Consider the following 14,114-nt stretch of genomic DNA (forward strand, 5'->3'; position numbering starts at 1 on the left):
AATTATCTTGCGTTTCCGGTAGGCGGAAGTATGACAAGAAAAAACAATTGGCAATGTTTGGTTGAAACACCTATCTAAGAACATCAATGGATCCAAAAATTAAATGTGTTTTAATTTCAAAAGTAGTCTAAATCAATAATGACATAAGATATATTTCCTGCAGAAATTAAATTTTAATTTTCTAAAGGTAATTAATTCTCACTATAATTTGTTGAAGGCTATATATCCATGCTTTTTAGCGAACTGTTTCAACATTTATGATATAGTCTTAAACAACGCATAAGTGGATTAAGTAAGAAACATAAGGCTAATTCAAAAGTACAACCAATATTTATATCTTATGTAGCTACTTCTTGCACATAAATATCGATAAACAAACTACAAAGTACACACATAGGTTTGGAGCGAGTTACAAAAATGAAACGTACTTGAACACATATTTAACATACATACATAACATACATATATATAGCACTCTTATGCAGCAAACAAATTTGTGCGACTTCCATTATGTTCATGCATCACCTACAATCAAGAACCGTACTCCCCAGGATTTATCTTATTCTTGTTCTTGATATGTTTTGCAGTTGATGCAATCACTTTTGCGGTCTTCTCAGCCATCATAGTTGACACATGCTTCCTGTTTGCTGGCATCACAGTGGCCTTTGATGTCTTTCCATCACTCCTGTTTGACCCATAGTTCTGTTGCTGTTGCTGGTTATCCCCCATCAGATTCTCCTATTGTTTGTTACTTTTTCTGCCTCTAGAATGATATTCTTTTAATGGTTCAAATTCTGTTTGTGATGAAGGAATAAGAACAATCAGGTCTATGTCATTATATAATGTTGCAGGAGCTTCCCAAAACCCTCATTTCCGTGTGTGTGCCTGCATGGCAATGTGTAGGAACTTAATTAGGAATATACATGAAATTTATTTGTTGAGTGAGGGTGTGACTTGGTGTGTCCAAGTGTGTGATACATCATAATAATAGTATTTTCTTTGAAGATAAACAAGAGTTTTCAGCAGATTACCAAGCTTATTTATATATTTATTTATTTATTATTATTATTATTATTATTATTATTATTATTATTATTATTGAAATTTCCATAAATCTTCTTCATTATTTTCCAATACTTTTTTTAAACGAATTTATAAAACGAAAGCTCTAAGCAAATACTTGGCGAAACATCAACAAATACATCAGACAATGTATTAGTTATTCTCCACAATTTCATATATTTCAAATACATGTAAGCGGGCAACCAATACAAAAAAATTAGAATTGTTTGGCAAATATATGGATTAGTAAAATGTGGAATACACATAAATAAGTGTCGACGTGGCCTCGATGTCCAACACCTACAACTACTAAACCACTCCAACCTAGACATGGAGAAAACCTGCTATAGCGGCTGTTGTGAGGGGAAAGGTAGTTCAAGTAGATGATTATACAACCAACACACCTCATAGACAACATTGGTGAGAACTCAATATTCTGCTTCGACACTAGATCATGACATGTTTGGTTGTCACCTTTTTAACCATGATATAGCGTCATGTTAGAGAAAACCACAACACATGTGGTTAGGTGGGCTAAAAAAGGATGAAGAAATTGATGAAATTCAAGCTCGATATTTAGAAAGCCTTAAATAATCTCAACTGCAAACTTTTGGATGACATGATGATTAAAATGGGCTCTGGAGATTTATGGAGAAATTGGATGTTAGCAATTATCTCGTCACCAAGAGTATCAGTATTGGTCAACGGGGCAGCAACAAAACAATTCAAGCTTCAAAAAGGATTCGGTAGGGAAACCCCCTTTCACAGTTTCTATTTATCATTGATGCGGAAGGATTAAAAGTGTCATTGTATGATGCAATGGAAAAAGGGTTTTACAAAGGGATAGGTTTGCCTAATAATGGTCTAAAACTCTCGATCTTCCAAATTGCTGACGATACTTTGTTTCTCGAAGAATGTTCAACAGAAAATGCCAAAAACCTAATGAGGTTGCTTAGATGTTTCCATGTCTCCTCTGGTCTAAGCATAAACTTTTCTAAGAGCAGAATTATGGAAGTGGGGGTTAGTAGTCAGGAGGTTGGAGATTTAGCGAGAGAGTTGTCTTGTATAGATGAAAACCTTCCCTTCAATTATCTTTGGTTTCCGGTAGGCGGAAGTATGACAAGAAAAAACAATTGGCAATGTTTGGTTGATAAATTCCAAAATAAGTTGTCATCTTGGAAAGCTCGATGTCTCTCTTTCGGCGGAAAGCTAGTTATTTGCAAATCGGTTCATGGACACCTAGGTTCCTATATGTTTATAAAGCACGGAATCAAGTTATAAAAACGCTTGAAAGTATCAGATGTAACTTCTTTTGGGGTGAAAATTCGGACAAGAGAAAAGTTGTGTGGGTTGCTTGGCATAAGGTCTGAGCTCAAAAGCATCGGAGTTTTAGAATTGGCAGTTTGCAAGCTCTCAATTTTGCGCTTCTTTGTAAATGGTGGTGGAAATTCACACAAGATTAGGGTTCTTTTTTGCATGGTTCTGATGGTAGCTTAGGGAGGTCTCATTCAACCGCAAACAGAAGTGGAACATGGGGAGTGTAGAGGAACATTGTATTTTCACAATCGCCTCTCTTAGAAAATTAGTTGACAACAAAACATTGAATTCTAGTCAAAATGTCACGTACTAGAATAAAACGATTCCTATCAAGGTCAACATCCTTTTCTACTAGAGGGCTTGTTTGGAAAGACGTCTGACTTTAAAGAATTTAAGGAATAGATGAATCTAATTCATGTCTGTTATGTGTCCCATATGTCTCTTTAAGGAGGAATCTGAAAACCATCTCTTTCTTGAATGCTCTACATGAAAGGAAGTTTTAACTTATCTTCATAATTGGTGGAATGAGATTCCAGCTACTTCAAGCTCCTCCACACCTACTGAACAACTGAACAGCTGGTGATAATAGGAAGAAAAGGTAGATCAACATTGGAACATTTTTGTTGGAATTTTTTTCCTGTGATCTGGTCCTGTAGAAATGACAAAGTGTTTCATGGCAAGTTTAAAAATTGCAAGTCTATCTTCTATGAGGTACAAATTCTCTCGTTCCCTTGGTTCAGAAGTAGAATTAAGCAAGCTAAGATTGATAAATGGGAGACTTGGACCGGTCAGCCCAATCTGATATGCAATTCTATTTAAGTTGTATATTTTTAGCGCATCTCTAGGGTTTAGTAAATTTCTTTCTGTTAAAAAAACCAACAAAAAAAAAAAACTACGATTCAAGGTACGGGCAATGTTAGGTAAAGAAGTTTTTATTTTTATTTTTATTATTTTTATTTTGTGCAATCTAGCATGGTTTCAACATACTACAAAAAGTTTTCTATTCTCAATGTTTTTTGCAATCACATACTCTCAACTTCTTTCATTAATTTCCAAACTGAAAATGGTATCCTGACAAGTTTCCACTCTTACTATTATCGATATTTCCTAAGTAGCCTTAACACACTTGATTTTGGATTAAAACCTATTTTAAACAAAACATTTTTTGTAACTAGTGTATGTTGTAAACATTATTAATATGGTCGTGCAAGTGACACTAATAGTTGTTGAACAGTTAAGGTTAAAATTCAGAAGTCTTTTAACTACGATTCAAAGTACGAGCAATGTTACGTAAAGAAACTATAGTTCCTTTTGATACCACGTCGTGACGCATCATTAGGGTCTGACTGATTTAGACATGGTCACTAGATGAAATTCCACTTGTTTAATGTTTGAAAGTATTTAATGCTAAAAAGTTGTTTAAATTAAGATTTTCTTGATCACCAAGTGGTGCAAGACCGAGTCGTTTCAATCCCTAATGAGAATTGAGATAAGCGTGGGGTGTTTATTACCCTACACGTCTCTTAGTTCTCAGATGTTTTTAATGATGAAAAAATCAAAGAAGTACGAGCTGACTGTGACTTGTTTTTTTATGATATGATAAGCCGAATGAAAGAGAAACTTTCAAAGTAGTTTAGGAAGTTACCTTTCTCTTGTTTTGCCGCCTTAATAAGCGCCATGTAAATTTTGACGCGTATTAACCTTTATTGAACAAATAGCAAAAAAATTTAGGTTTAACAAAAACGCACTCCATTTTACTCAAAATTACAAGTTGATTTCAGTGATATTTTACAACAAGATGCCATAAAAGGATTACAACCCGCCTTCTCAAGTAACGAATTCAGAAATTATATGGCATAAACCCTTATATAGCGTATATGTTTCCAAAAATTAAAAAATATAGATGTTTTGGCAGGGTGGAAAGAAATAAAGGCCTCAATTTCTAATTCTAGCCTTCATTGTATGTGGAAATAAAAAAATATGTTTATTGTTTGGTAGAAAACTATAAGTCAAATGAAAAATATAACTCAAAACATTGTCTTGTTGTGCTTGAAACACCTATCTAAGAACATCAATGGATCCAAAAATGAAATGTGTTTTAATTTCAAAACTAGTCTAAATCAATAATGACATAAGATATATTTCCTGCAGAAATTAAATTTTAAGTTTGTAAAGGTAATTAATTCTCACTATAATTTGTTGAAGGCTATATATCCATGCTTTTTAGCGAACTGTTTCAACATTTATGATATAGTCTTAAAAAACGCATAAGTGGATTAAGTAAGAAACATAAGGCTAATTCAAAAGTACAACAAATATTTATATCTTATGTAGCTACTTCTTGCACATAAATATCGATAAACAAACTACAAAGTACACACATAGGTTTGGAGTGGGTTACAAAAATGAAACGTACTTGAACACATATTTAACATACATACATAACATACATATATATAGCACTCTTATGCAGCAAACAAATTTGTGCAACTTGTTTCATTATGTTCATGCATCACCTACAATCAAGAACCGTACTCTCCAGGATTTATCTTATTCTTGTTCTTGATATGTTTTGCAGTTGATGCAATCACTTTTGCGGTCTTCTCAGCCATCATAGTTGACACATGCTTCCTGTTTGCTGGCATCACAGTGGCCTTTGATGTCTTTCCATCACTCCTGTTTGACCCATAGTTCTGTTGCTATTGCTGCTTATCCCCCATCAGATTCTCCTATTGTTTGTTACTTTTTCTGCCTCTAGAATGATATTCTTTTAATGATTCAAATTCTGTTTGTGATGAAGGAATAAGAACAATCAGGTCTATGTCATTATATAATGTTGCAGGAGCTTCCCAAAACCCTCATTTCCGTGTGTGTTAGGATTATACATGAAATTTATTTGTTGAGTGAGGGTGTGACTTGGTGTGTGCAAGTGTGTGATACATCATAATAATAGTATTTTCTTTGAAGATAAACAAGAGTTTTCAGCAGATTACCAAGCTTATTTATATATTTATTATTATTATTATTATTATTATTATTATTATTATTATTATTATTATTCTTATTATTACTATTGAAATTTCCGTAAATCTTCTTCACTATTTTCCAATACTTTTTTCAAACGAATTTATAAAACGAAAGCTCTAAGCAAATACTTGGCGAAACATCAACAAATACATCAGACAATGAATTAGTTACTCTCCACAATTTCATATATTTCAAATACATGTAAGGGGGCAACCAATACAAAAAAATTAGAATTGTTTGGCAAATATATGGATTAGTAAAATGTGGAATACACATTAATAAGTGTCGACGTGGCCTCGATGTCCAACACCTACAACTACTAAACCACTCCAACCTAGACATGGAGAAAACTTGCTATATCGGCTGTTGTGAGGGGAAAGGTAGTTCAAGTAGATGATTATACAACCAACACACCTCATAGACAACATTGGTGAGAACTCAATATTCTGCTTCGACACTAGATCATGACATGTTTGGTTGTCACTTTTTTAACCATGATATAGCGTCATGTTAGAGAAAACCACAACACATGTGGTTAGGTGGGCTAAAAAAGGATGAAGAAATTGATGAAATTCAAGCTCGATATTTAGAAAGCCTTAAATAATCTCAATTGCAAACTTTTGGATGACATGATGATTAAAATGGGCTCAGGAGAGTTATGGAGAAATTGGATGTTAGCAATTATCTCGTCACCAAGAGTATCGGTATTGGTCAACGGGGCAGCAATAAAACAATTCAAGCTTCAAAAAGGATTCGGTAGGGAGACCCCCTTTCACAATTTCTATTTATCATTGATGCGGAAGGATTAAAAGTGTCATTGTATGATGCACTGGAAAAAGGGTTTTACAAAGGGATAGGTTTGCCTAATAATGGTCTAAAACTCTCGATCTTCCAGATTGCTGACGATACTTTGTTTCTCGAAGAATGTTCAACAGAAAATGCCAAAAACCTAATGAGGTTGCTTAGATGTTTCCATGTCTCCTCTGGTCTAAGCATAAACTTTTCTAAGAGCAGAATTATGGAAGTGGGGGTTAGTAGTCAGGAGGTTGGAGATTTAGCGAAAGAGTTGTCTTGTATAGATGAAAACCTTCCCTTCAATTATCTTGGGTTTCCGGTAGGCGGAAGTATGACAAGAAAAAACAATTGGCAATGTTTGGTTGATAAATTCCAAAATAAGTTGTCATCTTGGAAAGCTCGATGTCTCTCTTTCGGCGGAAAGCTAGTTATTTGCAAATCGGTTCATGGACACCTAGGTTCCTATATGTTTATAAAGTAGGGAATCAAGTTATAAAAACGCTTGAAAGTATCAGATGTAACTTCTTTTGGGGTGAAAATTCGGATAAGAGAAAAGTTGTGTGGGTTTCTTGGCATAAGGTCTGAGCTCAAAAGCATCAGGAGTTTTAGAATTTGGCAGTTTGCAAGCTCTCAATTTTGCGCTTCTTTGTAAATGGTGGTGGAAATTCACACAAGATTAGGGTTCTTTTTTGCATGGTTCTGATGGTAGCTTAGGGAGGTCTCGTTCCAAACAGAAGTGGAACATGGGGAGTGTAGAGGAACATTGTATTTTCACAATCGCCTCTCTTAGAAAATTAGTTGACCGCAAAACATTGAATTCTGGTCCTATAGAAATGACAAAGTGTTTCATGGCAAGTTTAAAAATTGCAAGTCTATCTTCTATGAGGTACAAATTCTCTCGTTCCCTTGGTTCATAAGTAGAATTAAGCAAGCTAAGATTGTTAAATAGGAGACTTGGATCGGTCAGCCCAATCTGATATATAATTCTATTTAAGTTGTATATTTTTAGCGCATCTCTACGGTTTAGTAAATTTCTTTCTGTTAAAAAAACCAACAAAAAAAACTACGATTCAAGGTACGGGCAATGTTAGGTAAAGAAGTGTAACGCCCCGATTCTCAGGTGTTGTTTAAATAAGATTTATTGGGTGAAGCTCTACTCGACAAGTTGGTTGACCTACTCGTCGAGTAGCAGCGGGGTGGGATCGCGTGTTAAGTGACCTACTCAAGGAGTCCATATTGGGACTCGGCGAGTAGGAGCTGGCAGATGAAACCCTAAATACCGGGGTTTTGCACCCTATTTAAGGAAGCATAAGCCTCCTTTGGCCTCTTTGTAGTCCTTTGAGAGCTCAGAGAACCCTAATTCGTGTGGTGTTTCATTCTTGTGTGTGTAAAGCTTTAGAGAGGAGATCTTGTGAGGAAAGGAGCTTGGGGAAAACAAAAGGGCTAGGAGCAAGGAAGTGTGGGAGACCAGAAATCTACCTCAAATAGCATCATTTGGAGGTATCAAGTCGTCATCTTTTCTCCTTTTTCTTTCTAGACCTCTTTTGGTTGAGATCTAGGGTTTTTATGGTTTGGTTGAGCTGGTAATGTGGGATATGAGCTAGATCTGAAGTTGTAACTTCAGATCTGTAACCTTCTTGGGTTCTAGAGTCATAAAGCTCTGATTTTGGTCGAGAATGAGGCCCTCCTTGTGCATAAAGCCCCATTAAGAACTTAGTTTTGGCATTAAGAGCCTTATTAGTCATGCATGCACGTAAAGTTTGCAACTTTACGTGAAAAGCATGCCCTAGAAGCTTGGATCTGTGATTTGGAGCCGCTGCAGGGCTCAAAACAAGTTTGTATGAAAAAAGGACTGAATGGACTCGGCGAGTCGCAAGGTTGACTCGGCGAGTCACATGAAGATGGCCGTGAAATCGACGAGTTGGATGAACAACTCGGCGAGTCCGATGAAGATCACCATAAGACTCGACGAGTTGAAGAACAACTCGGCAAGTCGGATGAGTTTTCCCTAGGATATGTATGCGTGTGTGCCCGTCGAGTGGCAAGGAGGGAACTCGACGGGTGGCCTTAGAGTTTGAACGGGAATCGAAGGAACTCGACGAGTCACCCCGATGACTCGGCGAGTGGAATGTGCTTCGAGGAACTCGGCGAGTAGCCAAGGGTACTCGACGAGTTGGGGGTCAACATGGACTGTTGACCTTGACTGAGGACTTTGACTTTGACCAGGGGTTGACTGGTGGGTTATGGAGTACCTTATAGATTTAAGGACTTATGAGTATATTATACTATGGTCATAGGTGGTGGAGCCTATGTCAAGTGATCCGAGAATTGGAGTTTACCTTTCAAGTCGGAATCTGCGAGGTGAGTTATCCTCACTATATCGATAGGGTCTACGACACCAAGGCCGGCCCTTTAGTTGGTATTGTTATGGTATGCTACATATGGTTTGGTCTGCTAGATCGGAATCAGGGTAGACCGTATGTTATGCTTTATGATCCGTAAGGATTGGTATGTTAGTGACCTGCTAGGTCGGTACTCTAGTTACGAGAGGATTCCATGGTTGATGATCAGTAGGACAGATATGTTTGATGTTTGTATATGCCAGTATATGATAGTTATGCGAACTTGGTTATTTGCTTATTGGTTGGGTTGAGGCGGTCCTGCTTTGCGCTGAAGGCCAACATACCCTATGAGCGGTCCGGGGAGACTGCAGGCCCACGAGGCGGACCAGTCATGCCGAAGGCTCGAGATAGATTATGATAGACAGTAGGCCCGGTAGGGCGGTCCAGTCAGGCCGATGGCCCGGTATGCATGAATAGATTTAGATAGACTGTAGGCCCGGTAGGGCGGACAAGTCAGGCCGATGGCCCAGTATGCATGATTGATTGATTGATTGTTACTGATGTGGTATTGTCAGTGTGGTATTGGTATTTTGGGGGTAGCTCACTAAGCCCTCGGGCTTACAGTTTTCAGTTTATTGTTTTAGGTACTTCAGGAGAACGTGGTAAGGCGAAGGCGTGACCGTACCGCTCCTCATCCTTATGTTATGATTTTGGGACACTCTGATGGATATTGATTTGAAAACATTTTGTAAAAAAAATACTATTTGACTTTTATTTGTGATTTAAAAAGTTTGAATTTGGCGTGAAATTTTTGGACGTTACAAGTTGGTATCAGAGCCTTGGTTTAAGTGAATTGGAGGAACACTCGTGTGAATCCAGTCTCAAACCAAGGAGATTTTTGGGAAGTAAGTTTTAAAAATGGTTTTCAAAAGAAAGGATGGAGGATGCAGAGGGTACGATCAGCCGGAGCCTGTAAGTAAACCCCAAAATACCATACAGTTATTTGATATTCTGATATGTTAGAACAACATGCTAGTGCTAGGCTAGGGATCTTCAGGAATCGTATGATAGATTTTCCTGATTATATGATACCTATTAGCCTAGGGTTTCTTGTATATAGGATTGACATCATAACTGTAGATGTTTAGTGTATGCATCACGGCCGTGTATAGTTAAGATCTTATAGTCTGAGAATGACTGACTCGACCTTAGGGTAGGGTTGCATACACTAGCGCTGCAGGGGCTGATGGAAGTTCCATGGAGGTGTGAGTTGTGCAGAGCTGTAGGATCAGTAGTGAGATAGGCGATGTCCCCTAGTAGTGAGGGTTGAGCGCATATTATGTTGAGTATAGTATTAGGGAGTTGTGGTGATACTTGAGACAAATATGGGTAGGTGTGGAAGGTAGTATGGGCCCGTACTGCTGGAAGCATAGGACCCATACACGTAGCAAGGAAATCACAACCCCTAGGATTTGTGAGTTTTGGTCTCCTGATATTATGTTGTGTATCTGATGTCTTGAACGTATCTTTCAGTATGGTGGTGACGAGACGTTTTGCTGCTGGGTCCGGATCAGGATCGGGATCCGGATCAGGGTCGGGACAGGGGGACGGGGGGCCAGAGGTGCCGGTAGCACCTGAGCCCGTGGTTCAGATGGGGACTGAGGAGCTGGATGCCAGGATCCAGGAGATTCTGCACGATGAGGTCGCTGCGACTTTCCGAGCGCAGCTACCAGAGATGTTTGGGTCGATCAAGACCGCGATGGTCGAGTATTTTGATGAGCGATATGCAGCTCTGGCAGAGACAGCAGCCGTTGCAGCCACTTCGGCTGTAACTGCGGCAGGGGTTGGAGGAGGAGCCGGCAGGGCTTTCCAGTACCGGGACTTCGATAATACGAAGCCCCTGACATTTGATGGTACTCAGGATGAAATCAGGGCTATGCGGTGGTTGTCTGACGTGGAGGGCTGTTTCTTCACGTGCTCATGTCCTACTGGCCAGAAGGTCAGGTGTGCTTTGAACCTGCTTAGGCTCGGGGCAAAGGACTGGTGGACATTGACGACAGGTTCATATTCTGATGATCAGCGGGCTGCTGTTACTTGGGAGCAGTTCCGGGATATGTTTCGCACCCGCTACGTTCCGCGCGTGGAACGGGAGCGGCTTGCTCAGGAGTTTTTGACATTGAGACAGGATGGGGAGTCTGTGATGGAGATCACCCGGATGTTCACGGAGAGGGTTATGTTTTGCCTGGAGTTTGCGTCGGAGCAGTCTCAGATGACTCGTTATCTGAGTATGCTCAAGACGGATATACGACAGTTTGTGGCTACACAACGTTGTGAGACCCTCATGGATCTACAGGAAGCCGCGAGGTGGTGTGAGTTGGAGATAGAGCTGCAGCTAAAGGAGCAGCATCAGGCACCGGCACAGTCTCTGCTGGCGCCTAAGCGGTCTAAGACCGCTGATGCACGGTCTGGGGGTCAGCAGAGCCGCACTTGTGGAAAGTGTGGCAGGGTTCATTCGGGAGTGTGTAGAGCAGGAGGGGGATGCCACAAATGTGGCAAGGAGGGGCACTATGCCAGGGACTGCCGTCAGTCCGCCCCTCCAGCAGATATGAGGATTTGTTACCATTGTCATCAGGTTGGTCATGTGAAGACCAACTGTCCGCAGCTCGCCGCCAAGTCGGCGCAGGGTCCCGCGCCAGCCACTGTGAGGATTGGAGATGGAAGGCCAGGTAGGGTGGAGCCTCCGAAGGCTCAGGGTCGCGCCTTCCAGCTCACGGCCGAGGAGGCCAAGGCAGCGCCAGATGTGGTTGGTGGTACGTTTCTATTCTCTGTCTCAGTTATTGTATTGGTGTTATGCTTATTGATTGTACCTGTGGTTAGGTACGTTTTTAGTGAATTCTTTGCCCGCTTTGGTATTATTTGACTCGGGGGCAAGTCGGTCGTTTGTATCTCAGACTTTCTCTAGGGGGTTCAGTGTGCCGATAGGTGATCTTGAGTGTCCGTTGCGAGTTTCGATCGCCAACGAGCACAGGGTTTCTGCTTCTTCGGTTTACCGGGGATGCGAGTTGGAGATTTTCGGGGTGTCCTTCCCGGTAGATTTGATTCCTATCCCCATGAGGGATGTATGCGTGATTGTAGGGATGGATTGGCTTAGCCGTTTCGGCGTCATGATCGACTGTGAGAGGCAGCGGGTGGTGGTTCGAACCCCAAGTGGGGGAGAACTGGTAGTATATGGCGAGGGCACCAGGTTGGGATCAGGGTTTTGTTCGGCAGCCAGGGCTCGACAGTATATACAGCACGGGTGTGCCGGTTATTTGGCGTATGTAGTAGATACGCGGGTTAGGGATCAGCTATCTGTTTCAGAGGTTCCAGTGGTTAGAGAGTTTGCTGATGTGTTTCCGGAAGAGTTACCCGGAGTGCCTCCGGAGAGGCAGGTTGAGTTTAGGATTGATCTAGTGCCGGGTGCGGCCCCTATCGCTAAGGCGCCGTACCGACTGGCACCGCCAGAGATGCAGGAGTTGTCGTCTCAGTTGCAGGAGCTGCTGGGTAAGCAGTTTATTCGTCCGAGTAGTTCACCCTGGGGAGCACCGATCCTGTTCGTCAGGAAGAAGGACGGTTCGCACAGGATGTGCATCGACTATACGGGAGCTGAACAAGTTAACGGTGAAGAACCGTTATCCGCTTCCGAGGATAGACGATCTTTTTGATCAGCTGCAGGGTGCATCTTGGTTTTCCAAGATTGATTTGAGATCAGGATACCACCAGGTCAGGATGAGGGAGGAAGACGTGGAGAAGACCGCGTTTCGGACTCGTTATGGTCATTACGAGTTCGTGGTGATGCCGTTTGGGCTCACCAACGCACCAGCAGTGTTCATGGATCTGATGAACCGAGTCTGCAGACCGATGCTCGATCGCTCGGTCATTGTGTTCATAGATGACATCTTGGTATATTCCAAGACCCGAGAGCAGCATGAGGAGCATCTCAGGGAGCTGCTGGAGGTACTGCGACGAGAACGGCTGTATGTCAAGTTCTCGAAGTGTGAGTTTTGGTTACAAGAGGTTCAGTTCCTCGGACATCCCGTTAAGCAGGATGGGATTTTGGTCGATCCGGCCAAGGTGGAGGCGGTTATGCAGTGGGAGACTCCGAGATCTCCCTCAGACATCAGGAGTTTCTTGGGTTTAGCAGGGTATTATCGGAGATTCATTCATGATTTCTCCAAGGTTGCCGTACCCCTCACTCGTCTAACGAGGAAGGGAGTGGATTTCCGGTGGCGCCCTGAGCAGCAGAGGGCGTTTGAGACCCTCCGGCAACGGTTATGCGAGGCGCCAGTGTTGACACTCCCCGAGGGAGTGGAGGATTTCGTGGTATTTTGTGATGCGTCCATCACAGGCTTAGGGGCAGTCCTCATGCAGAGGGGACGAGTGATAGCTTATGCATTGCGGCAGTTAAAGCCGCATGAGACGAGATACTCCACGCACGATCTTGAGTTGGGAGCAGTGGTCTTCGCTCTCAAGATTTGGAGGCACTATCTGTACGGGGTCCGTTGTACCATATACACAGATCACAAGAGTTTGAGGCACATTATGGATCAGCCAAACCTAAATATGAGGCAGCGTAGGTGGCTGGATGTAGTCAAGGACTATGATTGTGAGATCCTTTACCATCCTGGTAAAACGAACGTGGTTGCGGATGCTCTGAGCCGCAAGTCAGCTGGGTCCTCGACCCCAGCCAGGTGTATGAGGATAGCGGTGGATTCCCCGCTAGTGGGTCTGGTCAGGGATGCTCAGATTGAGGGTATGAGACCAGAGAACTGGAAGTTGGAGAAGATTAAGGGCGAAAGCGCCTGGTTTGTTCAGGATAGCCGCAGATTGTTGACCCGTTACGGTCGGGTTTGGGTTCCGATGACCGGAGGGGTCCGGCAGACAGTGATGGAGGAGGCTCATAAGTCTCGTTTCTTTATTCATCCGGGAGACACCAAGATGTACCGTGATCTGAGTTCGAGTTATTGGTGGCCGGGCATGAAGCGAGATATCGCTTGGTTTGTTAAGCGGTGCTTGACCTGTAGGATGGTCAAGGCCGAGCACCAGAGACCGCATGGTAAGCTGCAGCCCCTGGAGATTCCCATGTGGAAATGGGAACGGATCACGATGGATTTCATCACGAAGTTGCCAAAGACGGCAAAGGGTTTCGATGCTATATGGGTCATCGTGGATCGATTGACCAAGAGTGCCCATTTCCTAGCTATACGTGAGAGTTCGTCGGCAGAGAAGTTGGCCGACCTGTACGTCCGCGAGATTGTCTCTCGCCATGGGGTTCCAGTTTCCATAGTTTCCGACCTGGATGTCCGATTTACTTCCCGTGTTTGGCAGAAGTTCCACGAGGAACTAGGTACGAGGTTGCATTTTAGTACAGTGTTCCATCCGCAGACTGATGGGCAGGGTGAGCGGACCATACAGACCCTCGAGGATATGTTGAGGGCGTGCGTCATTGATTTCGGTGGGAGTTGGGATTCCCACCTACCGCTTGTAGAGTTCGCCTACAACAATAGCTATCATTCCAGTACTGGCGCCCCG

This window comes from Lactuca virosa, chromosome 1 (genome assembly GCF_052849685.1).
Source record: "Lactuca virosa cultivar CGN04683 chromosome 1, Lactuca_virosa_CGN04683_v6, whole genome shotgun sequence".
Taxonomy (NCBI): domain Eukaryota; kingdom Viridiplantae; phylum Streptophyta; class Magnoliopsida; order Asterales; family Asteraceae; genus Lactuca; species Lactuca virosa.